The 13,821-nt window shown below is 43.5% G+C and overlaps 1 protein-coding gene across 1 annotated transcript in view; it reads right to left on the bottom strand.

Moving 5' to 3' along the window:
- Window positions 1–13,821, bottom strand: part of LOC110502429 (tetratricopeptide repeat protein 27) — a 158,340-nt gene that overhangs the window by 79,306 nt on the left and 65,213 nt on the right. The window contains exon 8 of the mRNA XM_036960856.1: window positions 1,022–1,088. The gene's annotated coding sequence lies outside the window, so the exon portion shown is untranslated. The remainder of the gene's footprint in view (window positions 1–1,021; window positions 1,089–13,821) is intronic.

Below are 13,821 nucleotides of genomic sequence, written 5' to 3'. Positions count from 1 at the left end.
CAGAGCTCTTAATGATTTATTTTATACAGTCATTTTTGCTTATCTTTATCAAGGCTGTCAATAATTGCAGGCCCACTGTATCTTTATTTTGCTGTAAAAGTGCAGGAAAAACAAAGAGAGAGGGAGAAGGAAGTTTGAGTTCCATGTGGAAACGATATGATAGAAGCAGCAACTAGAGGCCTGCCACATCCTTTTCTTCCAAACAGAAAAACACTTACACACACACACACACACACACACACCTCTGTGATTTGCCTTGCCAGTGGACAAAAAAAGGGGAAATATTAACTTGCTATGACAACAAAAGCAGCCAAAGCACAGCCCTTGTGTTCCTCTCCTTCACAACTCCCTGCAGTGAAACACAACCGAGAGCAGAGAGCCAAAGCAGTACACACCTCTCTGACACTGATCTGGGGGAGAGAACAAGGCTGGGGGAGCAAGAGAATGGGGGAGCAAAAGGGGAAGCTTAGAGTACACGTAAGGGCATAGGTACTGTACAAGAAACTAGTGCAATGCATTAAAGGTTTAGATGTTGAATGAAGCAGCAGGACTGTTTGGCATTGGTCTGTAATAACACAAACAACATACAGAGAATGCTGGAGATGTCAGGGAGTGTGTAGAGCACCGAGAAGGAGCGGGGAAGGCTGGCACCCGCTGTGGGGGAGGGATTAGCGGAGAGGAAATTATACTTCCCTCCTGGTGAGATGAGGGGACATGACCCCCGCATTAGGGAGGGAGGGAAAAAGAGGAGGGTGACAGAGACGAGCCTGCACGCTGCTTCTTCTCTCATCAGCCGCCAACATATCTTAGATTCCGATCATTCTGCGACTCCCACGCCCCCCTTACTTGTAACCAAATACCCAAGGGACTTCACATGAAACTGTTGGTGTGGTTAGTGATGGATCACTCAAAGCAAAATGTCCCCTTCAGAAGAGAGGGGGAGCAAAGTTTCTTAATAGAGGACGTGCAAGACATGTCACAGAGGAAGTGCTAAAACTAAACATGGTGAGACACAACTTACTGAGGTGAAGGCCAGGAGCTCTTCTTCAGTCAGCTTATGGATAGGGTTGTTCTTCTAGAAATCAGTGCTGCGAGACAGACACGACACACTGTAATCAACATGGAGCTTGTCTCTGCTCTCCCCCGATTGATTGCAGTGTTTTCTCCCATACATCAAGATGTTGACAGGATTCTTTCCCCCCTCCATATTGATTTATTAACGGTCAAGTGCCATTGTTCTATCGCTGAGGACGCTTCAGTGCATTGGCCATTAGACAGAATTGCCGGTTATGATAGAAAGGGCTTTCCTGAGACCATTAATCTACATCACTGCACCATCTGAGGGGCGATTGATTTCAGAATTAATTGTGTTCCTTGTTCTTTTTGATGAACAGTTTGGTGTAGTGTCGCGATCCCTTAGCCATGTGCCTGCCTGGCCAAATCGACATTAGGCAGGTGTGATATACTCCCAGGGGCAACACACACTATGACCTGGAAAAGGCAGAAGGCCAGACAGACATTCTCTACAGTGGTATACTCTCCTTCATGGTAGTAATCTGAAAACACAAGCTAGATGAAAGCAATGTGCAGAATGGCTACCAAGAATTTGCTTTCACTTGTCGAGCAGCCATTTTAGACTATTGAGGTACACCCGTAAATGTATCAAATCAATGCCTGAACGGAAACGTCTGTGGCCAGCTACAAAACCAGATAAGGTTTTGGCAGGAGGTGAGCAGTCAGGTTGTGGGGTGTTAGGGGAGTCTGCTTTCCAGACCAATGACGATTATGATTTAATGGAGGTTAGATAGAACAATAACCAGCCCTCCATTACAAATGTTGTTTGTTCTCCAGCCTTGGACATTGGAGTCCAATTTTGTTTTGTTTTGGGGGGGGGGGGGGCAGTGTGAGATGTCACTGTGTGTGTGTGTAGGGGTGACCTGTGGGAAAGCCACAGAGTTCACAGGGTTCTCTTGGAAGCCTTCAGATGTCCTAAATGAATATGGTCACATTACAGAGGATTTGTAAATATTATAAATCATGTACCACATCAAACCAACAATACATATTTACATATTTCATTCCTTTTGAACGGCTGTTATGGTTTCCTCTGCCACATCATACTTTCTAACCAATTTCGTATTTATGGTTCATTGTGAACTTTTGATTACACAACATTTCAAAAATTCCTAATTTAATGGAGCTGAGCCAAGTTCTTTAACAGTTTGTTGTTTATTAAAAAAGGTCTACTTCCTCCCCAGTTATGAAGGACAGAAACCCTTAGCGCAAATTGTTATTAGAACCTTTTAGAACAGTCACTGAATAATTACAAATAGGGAAGATCTTGCCCAGGGCTCTACAAATGAGAATTTGCTAACAGAATTCCAGTCTGTAATTGTTTTCTGGCATCAGGCCTGTAGTCCACAGGTCCATAATGGGTAGGCGGTGGGAGGATGATGGAAACAGTGGGTCTAGAGTAGGCTGGTCCAATCCTTCAGGTGCATGTCATATGTAAGGAAACCAACACCAGCCAGTGCCATTGACATCAAATATAACAATAATTTACTGAATGTCATTTATAAAACGCCTAAATCCAAAATTACTTACAGTCATGCGTGCACACATTTTCATGTGGGTCGCCTTGGCGGGAACCCACGATCCTAGCGTTGCAGGTGCCATGCTCTACCAACTGAGCCGTAGACTGCACTGTGTGGCAGGAGAGTTTATTTTTGATTTTGCTGGCGGGTGTGTTGCTGGTTATAGGGGTGTTATTAGGAGTTGCCAGGTTCCCAGGAATGGCAGGAGCCCAAGTCCAGGAAAGGGATATTCCAGACTAGGTCACATTCACAAAGCTCCATGGAGCGGCGTGAACTCTGATCCATTCCCAGGTGAAGTGTGAGGGGAGAAGAGGGAGCACAGGGCTGGTGGTGGACTCCCAATACACTCGCTACACATGTGCAGTGTGTGGGATCAAGTATGTGAGTGTGTCTACACTAGCGTGTGTAGGAAAGGGAAAGGGGGGATACCTAGTCAGTTGTACAACTGAATGCATCCAACTGAAATGTGTCGTCCGCATTTAACCCAACCCCTCGGAATCATAGAGGTGCGTGGGGCTGCCATAATCCACATCCACAGCACCCGGGGAAAAGTGGGTTAAACTGCCTTGCTCAGGGGCAGAACAACAGACTTTTTACCTCGTCAGCACAGGGATTCGATCCAGCAACCTTTTGGTTACTGTAACTGTGTGTGTGGAGAACGCACACATCTTTACTATTGAATCTGTGCCATTTGACTCAAGTCAGAGGTATGGCATCAAAACCAGCCATCTCTAAAAAGTTAAAAGTATTGGGTGGGTGGGGGTCCAATGCAGACAATTTTATCTCAATATCAAATCATATCGGGTAAACAATTAAGTACCTTACTGTGATGATTGTTTTCAATTAATATGGTATGGCTAAGGCCCAGCCAATCAGAATGAGTTTTTACCCACAAAGAGGCTTTACTATAGACAGAAATACTCCTCAGTTTCATCAGCTGTCCTGGTGGCTGGTCTCAGATGGATGTGGAGGTCCTGGGCTGGCATAGGTACATGCGATCTCCGGTGGGGAGGACGGTCGGACATACTGCCAAATTCTCTAAAATGACGGCCGCAGTTTATGGTAGAGAAATTAACATTCATTTCTCTGGCAACAGCTCGTTGACATTCCTGCAGTCAGCATGCCAATTGCACGCTCCCTCGAAACTTGAGACAGTGGCATTGTGTTGTGACAAAACTGCACATTTTAGAGTGGCTTTTTATTGTCCCCCAGCACAAGGTGCACCTGTGTAATGATCATGCTGTTTAATCAGCTTTTTGATATGCCACACCTGACAGGTGGTTGGATTATCTTGGAAAATGAGAAATGCTCACTAACAGGGATGGAAACAAATCTGTGAAATAAATGTGAGAACTTTTTGCACGTATGGAACATTTCTGGGATCTTTTATTTCAGCTCATGAAAAATGTGACCAACACCTTACATTGGTCATGTTTATATTTTTGTGCAGTATAATTAACCCCATGGTCAAAGCTCTATCCAACCAAAACAGGCGGCCTTTTCAAACAGCTCTAACACTAAAAAGGCATTATCTTAATTTTTACAATTTCACAGTATTATTTAAACTGTGGAAATATGTATAAAACACTGGGAATTTAAGCGTATACACAGATTGCACAAAACATTAGGATCATGAGACTGACCAGTGTCATGACCTTGGCCTGGGGGTAGGTTTATGACAGTCATAAATACCTGTCTCCACTTTTTCCTCTGTCTACCCTACTGACGTGACATTTGAAAATCCTTTGGTTAAACAGAGATTCTGGGAACATCAGAAGGTGGGGGGAAATTAACTATATTCTGGTAATCCGACCAATTGAACATATGCGGTGGTACTTAATGAATATGATGTCAGTTCGGTTGTCAATGATAGGATGACAAACTCTACAGTGGAAAGTCTGCACATTGTAGTTATCGGATTCACATGGAATTGTTGTTCAATTTAAATGTTTGAATATAAAATTATTGGTGAAAAGATTCAATTTAATTTTAGCTTCCAAATGAGAGATTTAGGTTTTCATAAGGTTAGGGCTCTGCTCAATCAGTGGCCCGCCCCTGTGAAGAGACATGGATTATAAAACTTTTCAAACACACCCTTCTCCCTCCACTATATAAAGCCTTGACGAAAATGTAACCACCTGTTCCGAGGATGTGAGGACAACTGTCCGATGTCAGAATGGTTCAGATAATAACTACAGAACGAAGCCAAAAGCGTGAGCTTTGGTTGCGAATGGTATGAACTTTGAACTCTTATTCACTACAGAAGTGATACCTTCTAGCCGTTGAGTTAGCAACAACAGCTGCAAACGTGGGCTAGGAAAGGACAGAGTATCCTGTCTACCACACAACAATGTTGCTACAACGTATTCAATTTAACACCACATTCTTTGACATTCTTCAAAGGACTCTGTTGGGCAACACGGCCTTCCCTCTACCACCAACCTACCGAAGTGCAGCTCAGAGTAAATATTTATTGCATTTTCCTTTTCCAAGTGGGCGGTAATTTAGAATGCATAAGATACTGGATTTACGAAAGAGACCTCGCTTCTCCCTTTGTTCCTCAGTCTTCCCGCTCTTTCACTCAAACCCAGCCCCTTTTCTTTGTGTAACCAGCTGTCATATCTGTTCAGCCCGCTAGGGACGTTTTCCTTTATGATGTCATTTGTAATCAAGGTATTATTTATTCTGTATACATGTAATTATGTGTAATTAGTTATGTATTTAGTAAATAAATAATTAAACCAAATGTTGTATTGCTGATTCAACTTGTTAGCTAGTGTTCGTGAAGATAACCAAGAATTTACAACTGATGAGACTGAAATAAGACTGAAATAAGGTGACGATTAATATTGACTGCTATTGATGTAAAATATTACTAGGTCTTTAAGAGTTAATTCGGAAGATAACAGCTCTATAAATATTATTTCGTGGTGCCCCGACTTTGTAGTTAATTACATTTACATGATTAGCTCAATCAGGTAATATTAATTACAAAGAAAGGATTTTATAGAATAGCATGTCATATCACTTAATCCAGCATAGCCAAAGACACGACACCAGGTTAAAGCTATGATCCCTTACTGATGTCACTTTAAATCCACTTCAGAATTGTTGTAGATGAAGGGGAATAGACAGGTTAAAGAAGGATTGTTAAGACTGGAGACCATTGAGACATGGATTGTGTGTCATTCAGAGGGTGATTGCAATTAGAATTGTTGTGCAACGACTGGGCTTATAAAAGCATTTGTTTTACTCCAGCAGCAACGGGCCGAGGAGCTGCAAGCAGTACAAGTGTAAATACACAAGTGGCAATTTAAATTCCACCATATCATGCAAATTAACCTATAGGCCTATAAGCATGTCAGTCAAATACATTTTCATCAACTGGTACTTCCATCAATGAATAAAAAGCATTACTAGGCAACGGGATAATGTCTTCTCCTGGTCAATTTGGCCAGAAACAATTTATTTTGGGGAGCCAAAAGCAGGCAATTACCAGCTAATGGAAACCCTGTTCTGCACCATAGGGTCAATATGCTCCAATGTGCAATGCGTCTCCTCTAGGGACGAGCGCCTTGCGGGGAGGGAGATGCAGGTTACGTAAGTAACCTTGAGTTCCATTTGAAACAGTTGTTTCGATGTTTCACTAAGGGATATGGCAAACTGCCGTAACACAGACATGCTCTCCAAAGCCAGGGTACTTTCAACAGCATCACCCCTCAGAGGCTCCCACACTGAGAACAGTATTCCCCAATGGTGCAGTGACATGTAGTCGGTAAAACCTCAAAAGTAGGAGGAGGTGGCTCAACATGCCACCTCGCAAACCTCTTGTAAAGTGATGTCTTTGAACAGTGCCCAAGAGGAAGCCAAACCTCTGGTGGAATGAGTCCTCAGGCCCATTTTAACCCTTGCTATTATAAGTTAATATAATAACCTCTACTATCCAATGGGATAACCGTTGATGAGAGACAGTTGGTCACTCTTGCGCCATGCTCTTGTTCTATGCAAGTAGATGCACAACATGTGTACTGCACATCAACGGTGGAGACGCCCTTCTTCCGTAGAGTTGAAGAGTGGTGGTTGGAAAGACATCAGGTCTAGGTTTTCCAAGATAATTGTAATTGCTGCTGATCTTAGGAATTAAGGCAGGGTTGAATAACAGCATCACCTTGGAAAACACTGGAGCAAGCTGCAGACACGAATGATGGACTGAGTGCGTGCAACTCACTCACTCGCTTTGCGGATGTAAGGGCAAATGGCAAAGCAGTCTCAGAGATTTCGTCTCAAAAGATTCCTGAGAAATCGGCTCAAGCACAATACACGTCTGAAGATAGAGCTAAAGGCTTGGAGACTGGGCGTAAATGGCGCTTAGCCTTCATGAAACAACACAACAGAAGGTGTTTCCCAACTGTGTTATTGTCCAAGCCTATACACTGAGTATACAAACATGAAGAACACCTCTTTCTAGCGAACTTGACAACTGTGGGAACTATTGACTCAACATGGCCCAGAATCCCTGTGTAAGGCTTTTGACATCTTGTAGAGTCCATGTCCCAAACAATTGAGGCTGTTCAGAGGGCAGGGGAGGGGGCGGTCCAACTCAAAATTAGGAAGGGGATCCTAATATTTGTTATATTCAGTGTATGGCAGGCTAAGATGGCTTCTAAATAGACATTAACAGTGGGGAAAAAGCCTTCCCTCTGTCCAAAAAGACCCGCAAGAAGCATAACACCTCAAGATACAGAGCATTGATTGGTAAGGAATTATCAATTTTCAGTGAACCAACTTCTCAAAAACACACCAGTTGTTTCCATACAGTAGTAGGGGCTCTTGTGATCTGGATCGCCTCAATGACTTCGAGAGGAAAGCCTGTCGCATTCAGATTTATTCTCTCACGGGCCAGGCTCAGAAGGCCATGGTTTCAGGGTGGGAAATCTCTGTTTGCCTGGGTCAATAGATCCCTGCTTAATGGAAGCTGTCATGGCTCGACATAAAGCAGGAGTAAAAATTCTGCTAACTAGATTTTGAATGGCCATTGAGGGGCTTCCAAGATAAGGGGTAAATATTGTTCTCTCACTCTGTTCAAAGTGGGGAGAATCAATCATAGGAGGAGGAAATGCATAGCGCATCACCCTTGGCTAAGGGTGTGCCAGCGCGTCCAGTTCCAGTGTTACGTATTCCGCTATCACAAAGACAACGGGCAGTGTCTCTTTGTGTGATGCAAAGAGATCTAGACCGTATCTATCCCAGATTTGGTTCAACACCTGGGGATGGAGTCTCCAGTACCCATATAGGGGATTGCCTATGGACAAAAAGTCCGCTCCCACATTCAATACGCCTGAGACATGAGTAGCGTGTAGTGGAAGTAGGTTTGCCCTGCCCCACAGAAAAATCTTAACAATCTGTGTAGATGCAGAGAGTGAGTGCCACCCTGCTGGTTGATGTATGCTACCACAGTCATATTGTCTGTCCTGAGAAGGATGTGGCAATTTTGAAGGAAGTGCATCAAGGCATGAATCAATGTCAGCCGTTCGAGGTAATGTATGAGCGTGGCGGAGCTGTGGGGACCATAATCCGTGTACTGCCCTTCCCTCGTGAACTGTGTTCCATCCTGTGAGTGCCACATCTGTTGTCTCTACCCTTTGGGGAATGCCATATAAGAAAACGGAGGGGCTACTCCCGTGAGGGAGAGCTGAAAAGACAGTCCTGGGTCACAACTATCTGTCAATTGCTGTGTCGTTGACACCCCAGGCCAGCCCCTCAATTCTGAAAATCTCTCTTTCGCAGTAATCCCAGTAGTATTACTGAGATGGAAACTGCCAGTATTGATGGCTCTGACCCCCCATTGCTTAATAGAGAGGAGATTTCCTGCTCTAGTAAGCAAGAGGAGATCCGACGCAGATCTCGCCCATTGGTCTTGGTTGGCTGTGCTCATCTATTGAGCAAATCGGCCTGGTGCGCCAGCAGTAAGGATGTTACGCTCAAGCCCATACTGAACCTGCCGCAGCAATGTAGACCTTTTGGAAAATGGAGGCGGTAAACACTCCGCTTTCCCAGGGAGAGCAGTGCCGGTCATTGCCGAGGCACTGGGGTTGAGGTGACTAGCCAGTGAAGGCTTGACTACCAGAGGTTTGCCGAATCCCAATTCCTCCATGCCCTGGATGTCAATGCCAACAAAGCGCTAATCTCAATAGCTAGCCATGTGGCGATAGCTAAACAGAAACTGACAAGTAGAAAATGAATTATGCAAAAGCAAAACTGCGAAGGCAGAAATCGAATCGTGCTGACGAGAGCTTTAGTGAACGCAGTCACTTCCGCGAGGAAGAGAGGTGGGAATAACCAGTTTGGAGGGCGAGTGGCTCCCTTTATAGAGAGGGGCTCAAATCATTCGCCTCGCCACTCAACCGGTCTATCCCCAATAGACACTGTGCGATTGGTTACTTCGAGCTTGTGGGCATGCCCTATCGTATCTGGTAGTAAGACATCAAAACAAGTATTTGAAATAGCCCAGGTTCTAACTAAACTTTCTTCTTGACTAACCTTACATACAGCGCCTTCAGAAAGTATTCACACCCCTAGACCTTTTCCACATTTTGTTGTGTTACAGCTTGAATTTAAAATGGATTAAATCAAACTTGTTTTTGTGACTGGCCTACACAATAACCATAATGTCAAAGTGGAATTATGTTTTTAGAAATGTTTACAAATTAATTCAAATGAAAAGCTGAAATGTCTTGAGTCAATAAGTATTCAACCCCTTTGTTACTGCGAGTTCAGGAGTAGAAATGTGCAGGAGTAGAAATGTCACATAATAAGTTGCATGGACTCACTCGTTGTGCAATAATAGTGTAACATGATTTGTGAATGACTACCTCATCTCTGTATCACACACATACAATAATCTGTAAGGTCCCTCAGTCGAGCAGTGAATTTCAAACACAAATTCAACAACAAAGACCAGGGAGGAAAGAGGAAAACCTGGTTTAGTCTGCTTTCCACCAGACACTGGCAGATGAATTCACCTTTCAGCAGGACAATAACCTAAAACACAAGGCCAAATATACACTGGAGTTGCTTACCAAAAAAGAGAGGCAGAGTTAGAGTGACTTAAATCTACTTAAATCTATGGCAAGACCAGAAAATGGTTGTCTAGCAATTATCAACAACCAATTTGACAGAGGGTGAAGAATGTCAAAAAGAATAAATGGGCAAATGTTGCACAATCCAGATGTGGAAAGATCAAGGAGACTTACCCAGAAAGACTCACAGCTGTAATCACTGCCAATGGTGCTTCTATAAAGTAATGACCCAGATGTGAATACTTATGTAAATGAGATCTGTATTTTATATCGAATAAATTTGCAAACATTTCTAAAAACGTTTTCACTTTGTCATTATGCAGTAGTGTGTGTAGATGGGTGAGAAAAATCCATTAAATCCATGTTGAATTCAGGCTGTAGCAAAATGTAGTCAAGGGGTATGAATACTTTCTGAAGGTAATGTATTTTCCACTATATCAATGGACCATAGGAGGATGACAGGGTTGCTGACTTTCCAGCATTGAATAATTATGTAACGTGTATGTAATGAGTAAGAACGGCATTCAACAAAATATTTTTTTGCCCATGTTATCTTGAGTGCTGTAGGTATGTTCATCAATTTGTTCTCGTCAGTATCAATAAGGTGAACCGTATTCCACATACAATGACCGCCTAGCCCTTTATATCTAGTCTCCCAATGGAACAGCTTTGATAGACTATTTTGACCTTTATTGACCTTTGGTGGTACAGTTGAAGCCGGGAAGTTTACTTTCACCTTAGCCAAATACATTTAAACTCCGTTTTAACAATTCCTGACATTTAATCCTAGTAAAAATTCCCTGTCTTAGGTTACTAAATTATTCCATGTGTTATTTCATAGTTGAGGTCTTCACTATTATTCTACAGAGTAGAAAATAGTACAAATAAAGAAAAACCCTTGAATGAGTAGGTGTTTTAAAATGTTTAACCAGTAGTGTACATAAGAGGGAAACATAAGAGGAAAGTAGGCAAGAGATGCAGAAAGAAGAATGGATAAAAGAGGGAGTCAGAGAAGGGAAGTGTAAGAGTGGTTTTTGACTGGAGGAAGCAAGCATCACTCCCCTTTGTCCTGAGTAGCTGTTCTAAAACTTTTGACCAGTAGGGTACTTGGAATGTGGCAGGTCCATTTAGATTTAGTTCCAGGAAGAAATGTTTTAGGTGAAAAAAGTCTGCTGCCATGCATAATGCATTTGTACACATACACCCACCTAATAACACTAAACCATTTTTCATAGCTCATGATTACTGTGAACTGACATCACAGTAAACAAAGGGGATCTGTGTTTTGGCCAATTTTCTAACTTGTAAACAAGTCTAGTGTACACACACAGAAAAAAATACTGAAAATGGCCAAACCCCTTTCCACCCAAATACCTTGGCCAGCATAAACACAGCATTTGACTGCCAGGAACACCCAGTAGAAATCCCACCATCTTGAAAGGTTTGGAAGTCCAAAGTACCTGATAGTCTATTTTCTGTGGCCCTTCTAAAGGAGGTAGCTAATGGCTAAAACACACAAGGTGCCAGATGTCCTGACAAGCTGCACATGCGCCTCAGGTGGCCGGGTCAGAAGACATATGCATGGTTACCCACAAACACACACTTAGGAGAGCAAAGGTTAACCCACCCACCACCAAGGAGAGCCTTCTACAGAATGGCTGCCTGGCTCAGTGGGGGTTTTATTGCGCTTACACCTGCACCCACCACAGACATCAGTGAGACAGTTTAATGATAAAAGCCGAAGTGTTGTTCTATTTGCTTTCCCCATTGTAATTCTCCCATTCCCTCATTCTCTGTGATGTTCTCCTAACCGCTTTACCTCCGTCTACTTTCCCTCACCAGCTGATAAAAGAACCAGCCAGCTGTGGCAAATCTCATATCTGGAGTTTAATCCCATATTGTATTTTTACATCAAGTGCATTGCTCTGACAGAAACCCTACTCAAATGGTGCATGACACACAATATTCTATAGCAGTGGTTCCCAAACTGTGGGGCGGGGGGGGGGGGGGGGGGGGGGGGGTGCGCATGAATACACATGTGGCAAGATGTATAAAGTTGCAAGAAAACTAGCTTTAAAACGGTAGACAAAATGTGTAGAATTGCAGGAAATGAGCTATAAAACCTGCAACATTTTCTCTCCACCAACAAAGAGGGGTTTGAACAGTTTATGTCATGAACAGGGCTTGTACCCATAGAAATAGACATGGAGCGCGCAGGATGTTGCCCCAATGCTGGAAGGGAGGCCTGACTGAAAACGGTTGGGAACCCCTGTTCTATAGGACAGAAAGTAAAATGTATGTATGGACCAATTCAGGAACCTCCTTTTGTTGTATAATGCTTCATAGTTCCCTCTGACAGTGCTTGTCTGCATATTACAACATAGAATTGGCAATTGATCAGAGAAGGTTGTGTCCAATATTGGGTAATATAATACTGGGTAGGTACAGAAATTGCATTTCTTAAATACAGTCCCCAGAGTATCTATACCATGCAAATCCCCCACCCAAAGTCAATGGTTCTTACCAATGACTATGTGAGAATGCTATTCATTGACTACAGCTCAGCGTTCAACACCATAGTACCCTCAAAGCTCATCACTAAGCTAAGGAACCTGGGACTAAACACCTCCCTCTGCAACTGGATCCTGGTCTTCCTGACGGGCCGCCCCCCAGGTGGTAAGGGTAGGTAGCAACACATCTGATCCTCAACACTGGAGCTCCCCAGGGGTGCGTGCTCAGTCCTCTCCTGTACTCCCTGTTCACCCACGACTGCATGGCCAGGCACGACTTCAACACCATCATTAAGTTTGCTGACGACAACAGTGGTAGGCCTGATCACCGACAACGACGAGACAGCCTATAGGGAGGAGGTCATAGACCTGGCCGGGTGGTGCCAGAATAACAACCTATCCCTCAACGTAACCAAGACCAAGGAGATGATTGTGGACTATAAGAAAAGGAGCACCGAGCACGTCCACATTCTCATCGACGGGGCTGTAGCGGAGCAGGTTGAGAGCTTCAAATTCCTTGGTGTCCACATCAACAACAAACTAGAATGGTCCAAATACACCAAGACAGTCATGAAGAGGGCACAACAATGTCTATTCCCCCTCAGGAGACTGAAAATATTTGGCATGGGTCCTGAGATCTACAGCTGCAACATCGAGAGCATCCTGCATCACTGCGTAGTACGGCAATTGCTCGGCCTCCGACCGCAAGGCACTTCAGAGGGTAGTGCGTATGGCCGAGTACATCACTGGGGTAAAGCTGCCCGCCATCCAGGACCTCTACACCAGGCGATGTCGGAGGAAGGCCCTGAAAATTGTCAAAGACCCCAGCCACCCCAGTCATAGACTGTTCTCTCTACTACCGCATGGCAAGCAGTACCGGAATGCCAAGTCTAGGACAAAAAGGCTTTTCAATAGTTTTTACTCCCACGCCATAAGAATACTGAAAAGCCACCCGCCAACCCCTCTTTTTACGCTACTGCTACTCTCTGTTCATCATATATGCATAGTCACTTTAACCATATGTACATACTACCTCAATAAGCCTGACTAACCGGTGTCTGTATATAGCCTTGCTACTCTTACTTTCAAATGTCTATTTACTGTTGTTTTATTTCTTTGCTTACCTACACACACACACACACACACACACTTTTTTTTCTCCCCACTATTGGTGAGAGCCTGTAAGTAAGCATTTGACTGTAAGATCTACACCTGTAGTATTAGGCACATGTGACAAATAAACTTTGATTTGATTCCTATACACTATACAGTGCATTCCGAAAGTATTCAGACTCCTGGACTTTTTCCACATTTTGTTATGTTAACCTGTTAGATCTCTAGGGGCGCTATTTCATTTTTGGATAAAAAACGTTCCCGTTTTAAGCGCGATATTTTGTCACGAAAAGATGCTCGACTATGCATATTCTTGACAGTTTTGGAAAGAAAACACTCTGAAGTTTCAGAATCTGCAAAGATTTTGTCTGTAAGTGCCCCAGAACTCATTCTACAGGCGAAACCAAGATGATGCATCAACCAGGAATTAGCAGAATTTCTGAAGCTCTGTTTTCCATTGTCTCCTTATATGGCTGTGATTGCGCAAGGAATGAGCCTACACTTTCTGTCGTTCGCCCAAGGTCT

This window comes from Oncorhynchus mykiss, chromosome 23, assembly GCF_013265735.2.
Source record: "Oncorhynchus mykiss isolate Arlee chromosome 23, USDA_OmykA_1.1, whole genome shotgun sequence".
Classification (NCBI taxonomy): Eukaryota; Metazoa; Chordata; class Actinopteri; order Salmoniformes; family Salmonidae; genus Oncorhynchus; species Oncorhynchus mykiss.
This window is presented reverse-complemented; position numbering and strand designations above follow the sequence as displayed.